Source organism: Paroedura picta, chromosome 2 (assembly GCF_049243985.1).
Source record: "Paroedura picta isolate Pp20150507F chromosome 2, Ppicta_v3.0, whole genome shotgun sequence".
Lineage (NCBI taxonomy): Eukaryota > Metazoa > Chordata > Lepidosauria > Squamata > Gekkonidae > Paroedura > Paroedura picta.
This window is the reverse complement of record NC_135370.1, coordinates 114,480,564-114,496,274: the sequence shown is the minus strand read 5'-3', so window position 1 is coordinate 114,496,274 and position 15,711 is coordinate 114,480,564. Positions and strand designations below refer to the sequence as shown.

At 44.0% G+C, this 15,711-nt stretch overlaps 1 long non-coding RNA gene across 1 annotated transcript; it reads right to left on the bottom strand.

Annotated features, from left to right (window-relative positions):
* Positions 1–5,503: 5,503 nt before the first annotated feature.
* LOC143828780 (uncharacterized) lies at positions 5,504–15,275 on the bottom strand. Its single transcript, XR_013227874.1, has 4 exons — positions 15,088–15,275; positions 14,308–14,539; positions 9,591–9,729; positions 5,504–5,614 (listed from the first exon to the last, which is right to left on the bottom strand). It is a non-coding gene; the product is annotated as an uncharacterized LOC143828780 (long non-coding RNA).
* Between the last annotated feature and the right edge of the window lie 436 nt (positions 15,276–15,711).

Sequence of the window (15,711 nt, the reverse complement as noted above, 5' to 3'; positions counted from 1 at the left end):
TATATGCATAAGGATCTATGGAGGAAGGAACAGTAACCAGCACTGGCATCTAGGGTTTATCTTAGCCAGTGGATGATAAAGGCAGCTCCCCCAGGACCCATGCTTGAACCTACAAGAGATTCAGCCATACTGGACTTAATACTGACCAACAGGCAAGAGTTGGTGGATGAGGTGAAGGAGGTGGGGACCCTAGGGGGAAGTGACCATGTCCTCATAGAATTCCTTTTGAGATGGGGAGCCAAGGAAGCTTGTAGCCAGACACGGATGTTGGATTTTCGTAGGGCAAACTTTAATAAACTCAGAGACATGATGAGTGTCATACCATGGACGAGAATGCTGGAAGGAAAGGGAGCATGTGAAGGGTGTGCGCTACTCAAACAAGAGCTATTGCATGCTCAATCAATGACTATCCCAGAAAGATGAAAATACTGCAGGAGCTCTAAGAAGCCTATTTGGATGAACAGAGAACTTCAAGAGGAACTAAGAAAGAAAAGGAAAATGTTCATGAAATGGAGGGAAGGACAGAGATCTAAAGAAGAGTACCTACAGGTTACTAGGCACTGTAGATCAATCATCAGAAAGGCCAAAGCTGAGAGTGAGCTAAGATTGGCCAGGGAAGCCCACTGTAACAAGAAAAGATTTTTCAGTTATGTGAGGAGCAAACATAAAGTAAAGGAGGCAATAGGCCCACTGTTGGGTGCGGATGGACAAACACTAACGGAGGATGCAGAGAAAGCAGAAAGGTTCAGCGCCTATTTTACATCTGTGTTTTCCCACAGGTCAAAGGGTTTAGGCACATCTAGAGATGGCAGTAGCCAAGAGATAGTGTCTGGGTGGCAGGTTGACATGGACAGAGAGATTGACGAGAGGCATTTAGCTGCACTGGATGAGTTCAAATCCCCTGGGCCGGATGAAATGCATCCGAGAGTGCTCAAAGAACTTTCCAGAGAACTTGCACAACCCTTGTCCATCATCTTCGGGACCTCTTTAAGGACTAGAGATGTCCCGGAGGACTGGAAGAGAGCAAACGTTATTCCGATCTTCAAAAAAAGGAGGAAGGATGATCAATCTGCAAACATCTGGAGGACAATTTGGTGATCCAAGGAAGTCAGCATGGATTTGTCTCCAACAGGTTCTATCAGACCAACCTGGTTTTCTTTTTTGACCAAGTGACAGGTTTGCTGGATTGTGGAAATTCAGTTGATGTCATTTACTTGGATTTTAGTAAAGCTTTTGATAAGGTTCCCCATGATGTTCTGATGGATAAATTGAAGGACTGCAATCTGGATTTTCAGATAGTTAGGTGGATAGGGAATTGGTTAGAGAACCGCACTCAAAGAGTTGTTGTCAATGGTGTTTCATCAGACTGGAGCGAGGTGAGTAGCGGGGTACCTCGGGGCTCGGTGCTCAGTGGGGGTGGAAGGACTACTTGTGAAGTTTGCAGATGACACCAAATTAAGAGGACTGGCAAATACTCCAGAAGATAGAGACAGAGTTCAATGAGATCTGAACACAATGGAAAAATGGGCAAATGAGAACAAGATGCAAGTTAATAAAGATAAGTGTAAAGTTCTGCATCTTGGTCAGAAAAATGAAAAGCATGCCTACTGGATGGGGGATACGCTTCTAGGTAACACTGTGTGTGAACGAGACCTTGGGGTACTTGTGGATTGTAAACTAAACATGAGCAGGCAGTGTGATGCAGCGGTAAAAAAGGCAAATGCCATTTTGGGCTGTATCAACAGGGGCATCACATCAAAATCACAAGATGTCATAGTCCCATTGTATACGGCACTGGTCAGACCACACCTGGAGTACTGTGTGCAGTTCTGGAGATCTCACTTCAAGAAGGACGTAGATAAAATTGAAAGGATACAGAGTAGAGCGACGAAGATGATCTGGGACCAAACCCTATGAAGATAGGTTGAGGGACTTGGGAATGTTCAGCCTGGAGAAAAGGAGGTTGAGAGGGGACATGATAGCCCTCTTTAAGTATTTGAAAGGTTGTCACTTGGAGGAGGGCAGGATGCTGTTCCCATTGGCTGCAGAGGAAAGGACACGCAGTAATGGGTTTAAACTACAAGTGCAATTATATAGGCTAGATATCAGGAAAAAATTTTTTTTTACAGTCAGAGTAGTTCAGCAGTGGAATAGGCTGCCTAAGGAGGTGGTGAGCTCCCCCTCACTAGCAGTCTTCAAGCAAAGGTTGAATACAGACTTTTCTTGGATGCTTTAGGATGCTTAGGGCTGATCCTGCGTTGAGCAGGGGGTTGGACTAGATGGCCTGTATGGCCCCTTCCAACTCTATGATTCTATGATTCTATGCTTGAGGTTTTCCTGACCACAAACTGGATTGGCCCTTCAAAGGTGAGGGGAAGAGAATAGTAGACTTCTGCTTCTACATGCACCTTCCCCATCTGAGGCTCAGGCAGCAGGCTTCTGGCAGTGGCTCCTGTCCAAACAGAGGGTGAAGGCTACTCCTTCCTTTGGAAACAGTGCTGGTTGCTCTGACAGTCTCTGTCACCATCTGGACCTGGGCATGTCAGCATTGCATGTGATACTTGACCTTACAGGAGTATTTGACATAGTTGACCATGAACTTCTAGCTGCCATCTTGCCAATGCCAGGATATGGGGAACAGTCCTCTAATGGCTGATCTCCTTCCTCAGGGGTCACAGACAGAGTGAAGAGAGAGACACTCAAGCCTCTGCCAACTCACTTATGCAGTTCCACAGGAAGTGGTCCTCTCTCCAATCTTATTCAGCATCTTTATGTGTCCTCTCCCTAGCTGGTGCAGAGATTTGGGCTTGGGTGCCATCAAGGATGCTTTAGGATGCTTTGGGCTGATCCTATGTTCAGGGGGCTGGACTAGATGGCCTGTATGGCCCCTTCCAACTCTATGATTCTATGATTCTAAGATTCTATGGTTCTAATATGCAAATAACACTCAGCTCTTCTTCCTAATGGACAACCACCTGGATTCACCCCCAGAATCTTAAGCCAGATGTCTGGAAGCCATGATGGGATGGCTCAAGCAGAGTCATTGGCTTCAAGTATGGATGCCCTATGGTTTGGCATGAAGGGTCCAAGCGAGGAAGCATGATTGCCCAACCTGGACAGGGTGCAGCTCTTAGTGGCTCACTCCACCAGGAACCTAGGCCTGATCCTGAACACCTTCCTCTCCATAGAGACACAAATCATGAGAGTAGTATGGCTAGTATTCTACCATCTCTGCCAAGCCAAACTACTAGCACCATAATTAGCCCCAGAACACCTAGCTACAGTGATCTATGTGACAGTCACCTCTAGACTGGATTTCTGTAACTCGCTATACAGAAGCCTACCCTTATCCCTTATCTGGAACCTAAAACTGGCCTAGAAACAGCAGCCAGGGTTTTCATGGGAATACTGTGGAGGGCCCACATCTGGTCCCTACTCCAACAGCTTTACTGGTTACCAGTAAAGTTGAATCCTGGATCAAGCTTAAGGTCTTGGTAATTACCTTCAAGTGTATCTACCTCTCTACCTATGCCCCCCTAAAGAGTATTAAGCTCGGCTAACTCCAACTGGCTGGTGATCCCTGACCCCAAGGAAGCACACCTGGCCTCAACCAGGGCCTGGACATTTGCCGTACTGGCCTCCACTTGGTGTAATGAGCTCCCAGAGAAGATCAGGGCCCTGACGAAGCTAGCACAGTTCTGCAGGGTGTGCAAAATGGAGCTCTTCCACCAAGCATTTGGGTGAGGCCAGTGAAACTAACATCTCCAGAACCCCCTCCCAATTTGAACGATCTACAAGCTTATGCTTGAAAACCTAAAAGTTATACAGTGGAAAATTAAATATTCAATGTTGAATGTAACTGATATTATTGTTGTTGCTGATTGACGCAGTTACTGACTACACATTGAATATGCCTTATTGGTTTTCATGTTTCGGTGAACTGCCCTGGGCCGCAAGGGAGGGCAGTATAAAAATGTAATCAAAAAGACAAGCAGGAACCTGAAAGAACTTCTAGGGATACATTTCTTTTCTCCTCCCCTACAATTTTCCCATCCCTGAAAGCCCCCAAAGTTTCTCCAGACTGTACTCTAAAGCAACGGTCTCCAACCCCCAGTCCGGAGACTGGTAACGGACCATAGATCAGTCGTACTGGGCCACGGCTCCTCCTCTTCCTTCTTCCTGGCTGCTGCCTTGGGAACTGCCCTGCCACTCTGCCGCCGGCTCACCTTTGGTGCTCTCCAGTGGCTGCCATGGCTGGGGCTCCCCCTCGGTGTGTCACTGTGCAGCTGCTGCTGGCAGCATCCCCCAGCGGGCGGCAGGAAGTCAGGGGTGCCAGGGGGAAAGCAAGTGGAGCAGGGGCTCAGGTGGTGGCGAACATCACTGGGCAAAAGACTACCCCCCCCCCCCCCGGCCTCAGTAAAATTGTTAGAAGCTGTTCTCACAGAGCAATTTTTTTTTGGAGCTCTTTCAACCCACCTACTTTACAGGGTGTCTGTTGTAGGGAGAGGAAGGCAAGGTGATTGTAAACTGCTTTGTGACTCCTTTGGGCAGTGAAAAGCAGAGTAAAAAAACCAAACTCTTCTTCTTGCAGGGGGAAATTGTTCACTCTGTCTTAACATTCCACCATTGCCTATGAAACCAGTGTGGCTCCTGGCCTGTGCTGCTGGGTCGATTACAATCTCTGCCATCCAAGGGGTCACCCATTGTAACAATTTTGGCAGGCCAACTGGAGTCCCCTCCCCACATCACCGTTGTTGCTGCTGTTGCTGCTGTTGCTGCTGTTGCTCCCTTCTCCCCATTGCCACAACCCTCACTTGGCCCTGCATGCCTTTCAGCTTCTGTTGCCGGACCCACTGTTATCCCCAGGGCCACCAAGTCTCCTGCCCCCCCCCCAACAAATCCGGCACAGTTGTCAGCTATTCCCCACCACAACTTTTCCTGCCATCACGACTGGGGTGCCATGGTTCCCCACCAGTACCATTGCTTCCTGGTGAGCCTTCTGACCTCTGCTGTCAGGGCCCCCGCACTTCCCCCTATATGCTACAGTTCTTTCTGGGGCCACTGCATTTATTGAGCATATATATATATATATATATATATATATATATATATATATATATATATATATATATGAGCCTCTGGTGGCGCAGAGTGGAAAGGCAGCAGACATGCAGTCTGAAAGCTCTGCCCATGAGGCTGGGAGTTCGATCCCAGCAGCCGGCTCAAGGTTGACTCAGCCTTCCATCCTTCAGAGGTCAGTAAAATGAGTACCCAGCTTGCTGGGGGGTAAATGGTAATGACTGGGGAAGGCACTGGCAAACCCCCCCGTATTGAGTCTGCCATGAAAACGCTAGAGGGTGTCACTCCAAGGGTCAGACATCTGTGGATTTAGATAACTGCAGGTGGAGGCTAGACTTAAGAAATTGATATAGAGATCATTATGTTTATATATTTATTACATTATTTCCACAAAGTGTGGAGGGACACAGTTGGATATTCTATGGTGAACATCAAAATTCCCAGGGACGTCACTGTCCTCCTGCAGTGCTTGCAAGTGAATGTGCCCTTGCTGCTTCAAAGCTTCCAATCATTCACGTCTGATGCATTCAAAGGCCTGAGGAGAATTTTTCAAAAGCCAGACTTTAGAGGGACAGGCCAGTGATCAAATGCCTGTAAAAGTGACACCAATCCTTCATATGGTTAGTGGCATGTTGTTAAAGGAATTGGATACAATGTGTGTAATGTGATATAACTGACCTGAAAAAGATCAAACTATTCAGTTTAGAGGGTGGTTCTTTGAAGTACTGAAGGTAACAATAGCAACACAGCTGAAGCAGAAGAAAGGACATTTGTTGGTTTCAAATTCCATCCCTGTTTTCTTTCTGTACTATATAAGGGCACCTTAATCCTGGTATCGTTTATAGTAAATTAAATATAACACATTCACAACAATTAAAACCAGTAGCAAAACCTTTGTCATGATTTATGAAAGGGGAAATGGGAGAATTCAAGAACACATGAAGCAGTCTTTTGTTGAGTTAGAATCTACTCTGCCAAATTCAGGGCCTTTTCGCACGGGGATCTTTGTTGCAAATTGTTTGCGGAATGAAAAATCGCCATTTAAAATAGTGGAATTCGTTGTTATGCATACCTGCCTTTGTAGTGGAATCAGTTGCGTTTTTTAGCGTTTCCCACAGGCTTCCGGTCTCGGCAGAAATCGCTAGAAAGGAAGCGCTATTGCCAAGCTCGTCCCGCCCCTGGCCGTCAAGCAGCCAATGGGCAGCCGTTAGCATGCTCCCAAACAGCCCCTTTCCCTTTAAGAAAGGTTTTTTAAAAAAAAAAAAACAGACCCATAGCAACGAATCTAGGTAGATTCGTTGCAACGGAGAGACCCATCCAGCTGCCTAATGTCGTTTGATTGTATGATCGTTGGCACGCTGCCTCGAGTGATAAAAAAAAAATCCCCCCCCCCTCTCACGGGCCCGATTTTCGGCTGAATTAATGTGTAAAAAATAAAGGGACTTTATTTCAGCAAACGGGCTTTTATGTGGTTTGTGCTTAGTGACTAAAGGTGAAGGACTTAAGCCAGGGAAGCCTCTAAACAGAAAGAGGCTCGCTGGTGCGTTTATCCCTGCTCGCTCGGAGAAAAAAAAATGGCGATCGCTTTGCCGGAAGTTTGGAGGACAGGCTCAGGAGGAGGGACTTTGAAGAACCCGCAACAATGGTAACGCACAGGTCTTTAGCGCTAGTGTTGCAGATTGGTTGCAGGAGTGTATCGCTATCCGGAGGGTGAATCCACTTTTCTGGATTCCCCTGAAAGCGCTACAATGAAGCGCTTTTTGCTGATTGGTTTCAGGAGTGTTGCAGATTGTCTGCGACGTCGTGCGTTAAGGCAAATTAGTAGCGTTTTCAATTAGCAACCATTGTGCTATTTTGAAGCCGTGTGAAATGGCCCTCAGTACTACCTACTCTGATTAGTAATGGCTCTCCAGGTACGAAGGCAGAGGTCTTTTGTATCACCTTGTACATGATGCTTTAAGAAGAGTTCCTGGGCACCTAGTCCAAAGCTAACACTAGTCCAAAATACTCTAAAAACAGAGATAATGTAATTCAGCTTGGTGTAGTGGTTAAGAGCTGGGGCCTCTAATCTGGAGAGCTAGGTTTGACTCCCCACTCCTCTACATGCAGCCAGCTGGGTGACCTTGGGCTAGCCACAGTCATGCTAGAGCGGTTCTCACAGAACTGTTCTGTCAGAGCTCTCTCAGCTTCACCTACTGCACAGGGTATCTGGTGTGAAGAGAGGAAGGGAAGGCTGTTTTGAGACTCCTTCGAATACTGAGAAGTGAGGTATAAAAACCAACTTTTCTTCTTCCTTTTATAAGGACCAACCAAAATCACACAAACAGCATGCAAGCATTTGAGTTCACCAGAGCACTTCATCTGGATGTTTTTAAACATGGGAAGGAAGGATTTCAAACTTTGATCTTAAGTGCTTGTTCTACTAGCATTCTTGTGTGAAATGCTGAGTAGGACTATAGAAATCAAACTATCTTGGTGTTTAAATGTACCCTTGGCCTTCTGGTACAAAGAAGCAAAACATTGCAGCCTCCCACTGAAAAGTATAGTATACATGTGTCCATGATTCCTCTATGGAGGCACTGGTCACTACAGTAGTGCAGCTGACATTCTTCTGTCTTTGCCAAGCTAAACTACTAGCCCCCTATTGGCCCTGGAGAGCCTAGCCACTGTGATCCATGCAACTGTCACCTCTAGATTGGACTTCTTTAGCTCACTCCATGCAGGCCTACCCTTATCCCTGCTCTGGAAATGACAACTGATACAGAATGTAGTGGCAAGGGTTCTCATGGGAAAATCTTGGAAGGCCCCTATCCAGCCTATGCTCCAACAGCTGCTCTGTCTCTCAGTTGAATTCCAAATCAGGTTAAAGGTTCTGGTAATACCTTACTGCCATTTGCGATCTGAGCCTGGCATACCCGCCTTAGCCTATGTCCCCTGAACAGCACTGCACTCAGTCAATTCCAACCGGCTAATGATCCCTGGCTCCACAGAAGTACATCTGGCCTCAACCAGGGCCAGGACATTTTCCGTCCTGGCCCGCACTTGGAGAAATCAGCTTCTGGAGGAGATCCAGGCCCTGTCAGAACTAGCACAGTTCTGCAGGGCCTGTAAAAGCTTGGCTCTTCTGCCAAGCATTTTATTGGGACCAATGATTTGATAACGTCTATTGCGCCTTCCAGAACCCCCACCAGAAATGCCCAATGGGAACAGCTGAACTGAGCCAGAGTTAAGGACTGGACAACTGTGAATTACAGTTTAAATCTTTGAATGATGGGTATAATGTTGTGGGCATTTTAAATGAGAATATTTTTACTAGAGTTTATAGTTTTGTATTACATATATGTTCATCACACTGAGACATATGGGAGGGCGGTATACAAATTCAGTTAACCCACCACCACCGCCACCAATAATACAGCCCTGTAAATTGCAAATTGTATAAATTAAGGAGCAAATGATCATACTAGTTTAATGAAAATGGTTACCCTTGAGCTTATATTTTAAGTGCTTTCAGACAGGATAAAACTTGCTGTTAAAACAGAAGTATTTTCTAAATCCCAATGTGTATTACTCTGCAAATTTAATGTATAAAATCTGTCTGTTGTTGCAAATATCAAATCTCCCATGTTTTATTTTATATTTTGTGCAGAAAGCAATGCTCTCCCAATATAAATTTGCTGTCCAGTTTTGAGCAGTGTCATCTTTAAAGCCATTTCCCATTAGTCATAACCAAGTTGTTCCTTAATACCATGCAACACACAAGATTGCTTGATTGAAATCTACCTATACAAGGGATCAATACATTCTTGATGTGGAAAGCGAGAAGAGCTGCCTCCATGGTAACACTTACTTTACCTGCCATTTTACTCAGAATGGCAAATTAAATACCTGATTTCAAATGACTTTAGATTTTGAGAGTGGCAGCGAGGGGGATGGAGAGAAGACGGAAAGCTGTCACATAGAATTCTTAATAAGAGACGCTCCGGGAATGTTGGTAAAGCAAACTCCGGGTTCTGTGAGAAGCATTTGAATGACTATAGCTCCCAATGCTTCTATTATGGCCAGCTTAATCCCCACTACAATATCACATGCACACTTAAATAAATAAGTAAATTCAGAGAGAGTTTCAGGAGGGGGAGACTCCTGATTTTAGAATGAAACTTGAAGGTGACAAGGTACAGGTATCTCAAGTACAGCAAACTATTTATGTAGCAGAAGTTTCAGAAGGAAAGAACAGGACACAGCGAGTGCAGAATGCAAGACCTGGCAAGAAAATGTGCAATCTTCTACTATGTACGTTTCTAGGGATGGGCTCAAATGGGGGGAAATGCAGTTTGTGATGGCTCATGGTTTGTGACATACCTGGTTTGTGAGCCACAAACCATCATGAACTTTTAAGAGCTAAACAAAGTTGTTTGGTTAGTGATGTTTGTGATATGGTAGAATGGCCACCCTGCATGCTAGATGCACCAAACTCACTGGGGATCTCTGACTGATGCTCCTCTACCTACCCTTCAATTTTGGTGAGGATTGAATTTATGGAGTCCAAGTTATGCCCCTTAAAGTATTCCCAATGGACTCCGGGGAATGGTAGAGGACAGGAAGAATCATTGTCCATGGAGTTGCAATGGGTCGGATACGACTTCGCACCTAAAAACAATGGAGGGGGGAAACAAAGAATGTTACAAAATATAAAAATATGATATAAACAGATAAACAGTTTGTTCTAAGCTATTCTCAGATAGCCCTGAATCAAATGACTTAGTTCACTCAAGGCCATAAGTGAAACGCAACGGGTAAAGGTCAAGGTATAAGACCCCTTTGACTTATGCCAAAGGGCTGCACTTCAGATTGTGCTCAAGATGAACAGTGAAACAGTATAGGAACAGTTACTTTGCCCATATCTTATTTATCTGGGAGAAATATGTCTTTAGCCTTCTTCTCCTGTTGCATGTATGAATAGTAGTTTGAAAAAATCCCCAGAGCCTACAGGATACTTAAGCTAATAACCAAGTAGTACAATCAGTGTAATAAAACTGGATAGATCACACAAGAAGTCTTACTGTTTCCAGTGCAGTGGAATTACTACTAGCCAAATAATTATACCTTCAGTTAAGTATCCTTGCTGTTTGATGATCCATTTAGGCCTCATATTAGCATAATTACTTGATTTCCTTAAAATGTATACCTCAATAAGATCTTGTTTTTAAATTGCTATTTGAAGTTTTATATAGTACCACAAGTAAACCAGAGAACATCATAAATGCTTGTTCTATGAATAACAGGAGGCAATTTCTCACTACTTTGTGCTTTTAATAGCAATGTGCACCTTCATGAAGTGTCACACATTCTCATTGGCTAGAATTTTATAACCTTCTTGCACTGGAGCAAATGATTGCCTGAAGATGTAATTGAAGAAAATCAGATTTGTGAAGTTAGTATCAGGGGTCAGCAAAGTTGGGCCTCGGCTGAGACCTAGAGCTCCCCATCAAATAAAAATGCCTTTCCAATATAGAGTTTGCCATAGTTGAAAGAAGTAATGCCCAAGAGAATTGCACAGTTGAAACCCACTGATTTTACTGGCTGTAAATTATGTCATGGTTTTGGTGGAACATGAAGCCTTATTATACAGGATTTTTTTTAAGGTTCTGCTTAGATCAGTGAATTTACATTCAGGTAGGTATGCAGACAAACTGAATCTGCTTTAATGCCATGGCCAGGTGTGAGGTGCATCTCTCTAACCCGGGGCAGTGCTCTCAACTGCTATGTTTGAAGCACTTATTTTACAAAATCTCATTTTCATCTGACGTAGCTGCTTTCTCCATATATGGCTTCTTCAGTAGCAGTGAGATTGTAGCACAAATTGATTGCCATGGGTAAAAGTTGGGTTTCAATCCATCTGCTGTAAATACTGCTGGTCCAGTATTTACGATTCCTTGTACAAAGCTGGACCAATGTGTTTTTCTGCCAGTTGATGCCCATGTCTGGAACAGGCATTCCTGAGAATCAGAACAGGCAATTCTTTTCCTTTGACCAGCACACACAGTAATTATCAGTTAAGTAGCTAGAGCAACATGCAATTTGCCACACCACTACAAACACCCACACTATGGATTATGCTTTGGAGTGCAGACCAGCAGGTTTCTGCTCATGATAAATGACTCAAACAACCTATTTGCTAAAATTTGTTCCCATTTTCATCAGTTCTTCTGTTAATTTTTTGTTTAGCTTCTTCAAAGCACCTGAAGAGCCATAGCTAAAAGATGTATCATGATCTAATTGAATTTTTAAAATTATTATTACTTCACTATTGAAATCCTACATGAAATACTGATAAAAAAATACTACCTTGAGGTATCCCATTATGAGGTAAAGTGTGTTAGTATTTAATTTAAATTAGTAAATAAAATAAGTTAAGAATGCTAGTGATAAGAGTATTTCCATATCCTGCTACAAGAATGGTATACTACTTTGCTCATTCATTCCCCTTTATTCTGTAATAAATCCAACATGACGAGAATGCTGGAAGGGAAGGGAACATGTGAAGGGTGGGCGCTACTCAAACAAGAGCTATTGCATGCTCAATCAATGACTATCCCAGAAAGACGAAAACACTGCAGGAGCTCTAAGAAGCCATTTTGGATGAACAGAGAACTTCAAGAGGAACTAAGAAAGAAAAGGAAAATGTTCAGGAAATGGAGGGAAGGACAGAGCTCTAAAGAAGAGTGCCTACAGGTTACTAGGCACTGTAGATCAATCATCAGAAAGGCCAAAGCTGAGAGTGAGCTAAGATTGGCCAGGGAAGCCCATTGTAACAAGAAAAGATTTTTCAGTTATGTAAGGACCAAACGTAAAGTAAAGGAGGCAATAGGCCCACTGTTGGGTGTGGATGGACAAACTCTAACGGAAGATGCAGAGAAAGCAGAAACGCTTAGTGCCTATTTTACATCTGTTTTTTCCCACAGGTCAACGTGTTTAGGCTCATCTAGAGGTGGTCGTAGCCAAAGGATAGTGTCTGGGTGGCAGGTTGACATGGACAGAGAGGTTGTCGAGAGGCATTTAGCTGCACTGGATGAGTTCAAATCCCCTGGGCTGGATGAAATGCACCCGAGAGTGATAAAGGCAGCTTTTACCCATGGATGATAAAGGCAGCTGCCCCAGGACCTATGCTTGAACCTACAAGAGGTTCAGCCAAACTGGACTTAATACTGACCAACAGGCAAGAGTTGGTGGATGAGGTAAAGGAGGTGGGGACCCTAGGGGGAAGTGACCATGTCCTCATAGAATTCCTTTTGAGATGGGGAGCCAAGGAAGCTTGTAGCCAGACGCGGATGTTGGATTTTCGTAGGGCAAACTTTAATAAACTCAGAGACATGATGAGTGTCATACCATGGACGAGAATGCTGGAAGGGAAGGGAGCATGTGAAGGGTGTGCGCTACTCAAACAAGAGCTATTGCATGCTCAATGACTATCCCAGAAAGATGAAAATACTGCAGGAGCTCTAAGAAGCCTATTTGGATGAACAGAGAACTTCAAGAGGAACTAAGAAAGAAAAGGAAAATGTTCATGAAATGGAGGGAAGGACAGAGCTCTAAAGAAGAGTACCTACAGGTTACTAGGCACTGTAGATCAATCATCAGAAAGGCCAAAGCTGAGAGTGAGCTAAGATTGGCCAGGGAAGCCCACTGTAACAAGAAATGATTTTTCAGTTATGTGAGGAGCAAACGTAAAGTAAAGGAGGCAATAGGCCCACTGTTGGGTGCGGATGGACAAACACTAACGGAGGATGCAGAGAAAGCAGAAAGGCTCAGCGCCTATTTTACATCTGTGTTTTCCCACAGGTCAACGTGTTTAGGCACATCTAGAGATGGCCGTAGCCAAAGGATAGTGTCTAGGTGGCAGGTTGACATGGACAGAGAGGTTGTCGAGAGGCATTTAGCTGCACTGGATGAGTTCAAATCCCCTGGACTGGATGAAATGCACCCGAGAGTGCTCAAAGAACTTTCCAGAGAACTTGCACAGCCCTTGTCCATCATCTTCGGGACCTCTTTAAGGACTGGAGATGTCCTGGGGGGCTGGAAGAGAGCAAACGTTATTCTGATCTTCAAAAAAGGGAGGAAGGATGACCCGGGAAACTACAGACCAGTGAGTCTGACCTCTGTTGTGGGGAAGATAATGGAGCAGATATTAAAGGGGGCGATCTGCAAATATCTGGAGGACAATTTGGTGATCCAAGGAAGTCAGCATGGATTTGTCTCCAACAGGTCCTGTCAGACCAACCTCATTTCCTTTTTTGTAAGTAACAGGTTTGCTGGATTGGGGAAATTCGGTTGATGTCATTTACTTGGATTTTAGTAAAGCTTTTGACAAGGTTCCCCATGATGTTCTGATGGATAAGTTGAAGAATTGCAATCTGGATTTTCAGATAGAAACAGGGAAACATTCCTGCCTGCTTTTCTATTCTAACTTGTTTCTTCCTAAAGCTAGTCTCTCTCTCTCTTTCTCTTTCCTCACCCAGTGGGAGACTACAGGGTGGGGGGAATAAGAGGAGCAGCTGTCAGCACACCATTCTAGAATACATCAGAGAAAGTGGGTGTGGAATTCCTAATTAATGCGCATAATCCCCACAGACTGAATAAGGCTCATTAAATCTATTCTGTTATGTAACCATGGGGAGGGGCCAAATTTCGGTTGCAGAGCTCATGCTTTCAAAAGTCATATGCTCAGTTCCAGGAATATCTAGATTAAAAGTTCTCAAGTAGCAGAGTTGGAAATGACCTTTACCTGAAACACTGGCTGTCATAGGAGAGAATATCGGACCTGGTAGTCCAGTAGCCTAAGTCAACAAGGGCCCAACCCAACATCATACATGTATAGTTGCTAGTTTCCTGGTGGGGTGCAAGGGATCTCCTGCCCCTCACCTAATATTTTCTGCTGTTGCTCAGAGCATTGTTGCAATTGCCGTACGCCGTGTGTAGTAATATTGTGTTGGCAGAGTTTATGTATGCAAAGGGATCAGCAGCACCAGGTTGCCTACAGTTGAGGCCAGAGCAAGCAAACAAAACCAGTGCCCCTTCCTCTCAGAATATCGCTCCACAAATACTTCAGCACTCAAGATTATACTTTTAATGATTATACTGTTTTATGGTTTTATTAGAATTTATGTCTATACTGAATTTCAACATGTTGTATACTGCCCTGAACCTATCTAGGAAGGGGTGGCTTACTTTGTTCTTCTGCATTCATTTTGGAGGCAAGCAGAGAGAATGTGTGCTCAATGGAGCAGGAAGTCTCCGATCAATCAATCAAGACACTGAGAAGACTATTTGAAAAATATCAGGAATTTCCTACTCTAACGATGCTGAATACATATCTCTTCCATTGCCTCCTGCAGGTTATTCTTCTTATTCTGTTGAATCATACTCATTACCGATCTTGCATATTTCATCACATTGAAACCTGTTGGAGATTCCAGACTGACAGAGTTAGTGAAAAGCAACACAATTATCCCAGTTCTTTAAAAGCAGTATTGTAAAACTATTTCTTCACTTTGTCAGGCAATATGAGGATATGACATAAACAGGAACCATAAGAAACTGAAACTTTATATTCCAAAGCCACTCTTCAAGGTGAGCTAGAGATGCTGACCTCTGGGTAGGCATGGGGCCCCCAAAATTACAACTGATTTTCAGACTACCCAGATATGGACTCAGTATTCCAAATGAAGTTTAAGCAATGTGGAACAGAGTGGGGTTATTATGCCCCCTGCTCTAGATTCTATGGTCCTAGCAATGCAGCCTATCTTTTGCCCTGATCTTTTCCCAGAAGCAAATTTTGAGTCACCTTCCTCCTCAATGTTTCTGTCTGTTTTCTTTGTCTTATCCACTTCCATGAATGCCCAGCCCACTTTTCAGTGATTGGACTATTATCATCCAACCACTCCCTCTCCCCTCCCCTAAAAACTACTGGTTTCACATATGGTTTTTAAAAGGCACTAAAATACTCACATATTGATTTACTGTTGTAATGAGAGGACAAGCATTTTCTCTGAATTCTCAGCTTTCAAAAAAGTGTCTCTCTATACCATTCCTTCCATTCCTCCTGCTGATATAAGGGGAAAGGCAGAGGAACTGGTTTAGGCTTGTGATGGATTGTACCCCTCACTCAAAAATGTATCTCCCAGAGGCCTCTCAGTTTTGTCCACTTCCTTTTTAAAGTGAGGCCTCCAGAGCTGCACACAGTATGCCAGATGTGGCCTGACCAGAGGAATTATGACATCTTGTGATTACAATGTGTTGCCTCTATTGATACAGCTCAAGACAACATTCACATCACACTGGCTGCTCATATTTAGTTTACAGTCCACAAGTACTCCAAGATCTCATTCACATACACTGCTACCCAGAAGTATCCTCCATCCAATACTGTCTCATTCTCACCTACCTCACAGGGTGTCTGTTGTGGGGAGAGGAAGGGTAGGCAATTATACACCACTTTGAGACTCCTTTGTGTAGTAAAAAGTGGAGTACAAAAACCAGCTCTTCTATTTTATGAACTTCTATGTACAGAGAAAGAATTCTAAAGGACAAAGTTATGATTCAATAACATGAACATTTTTTGCTAAGACTCAC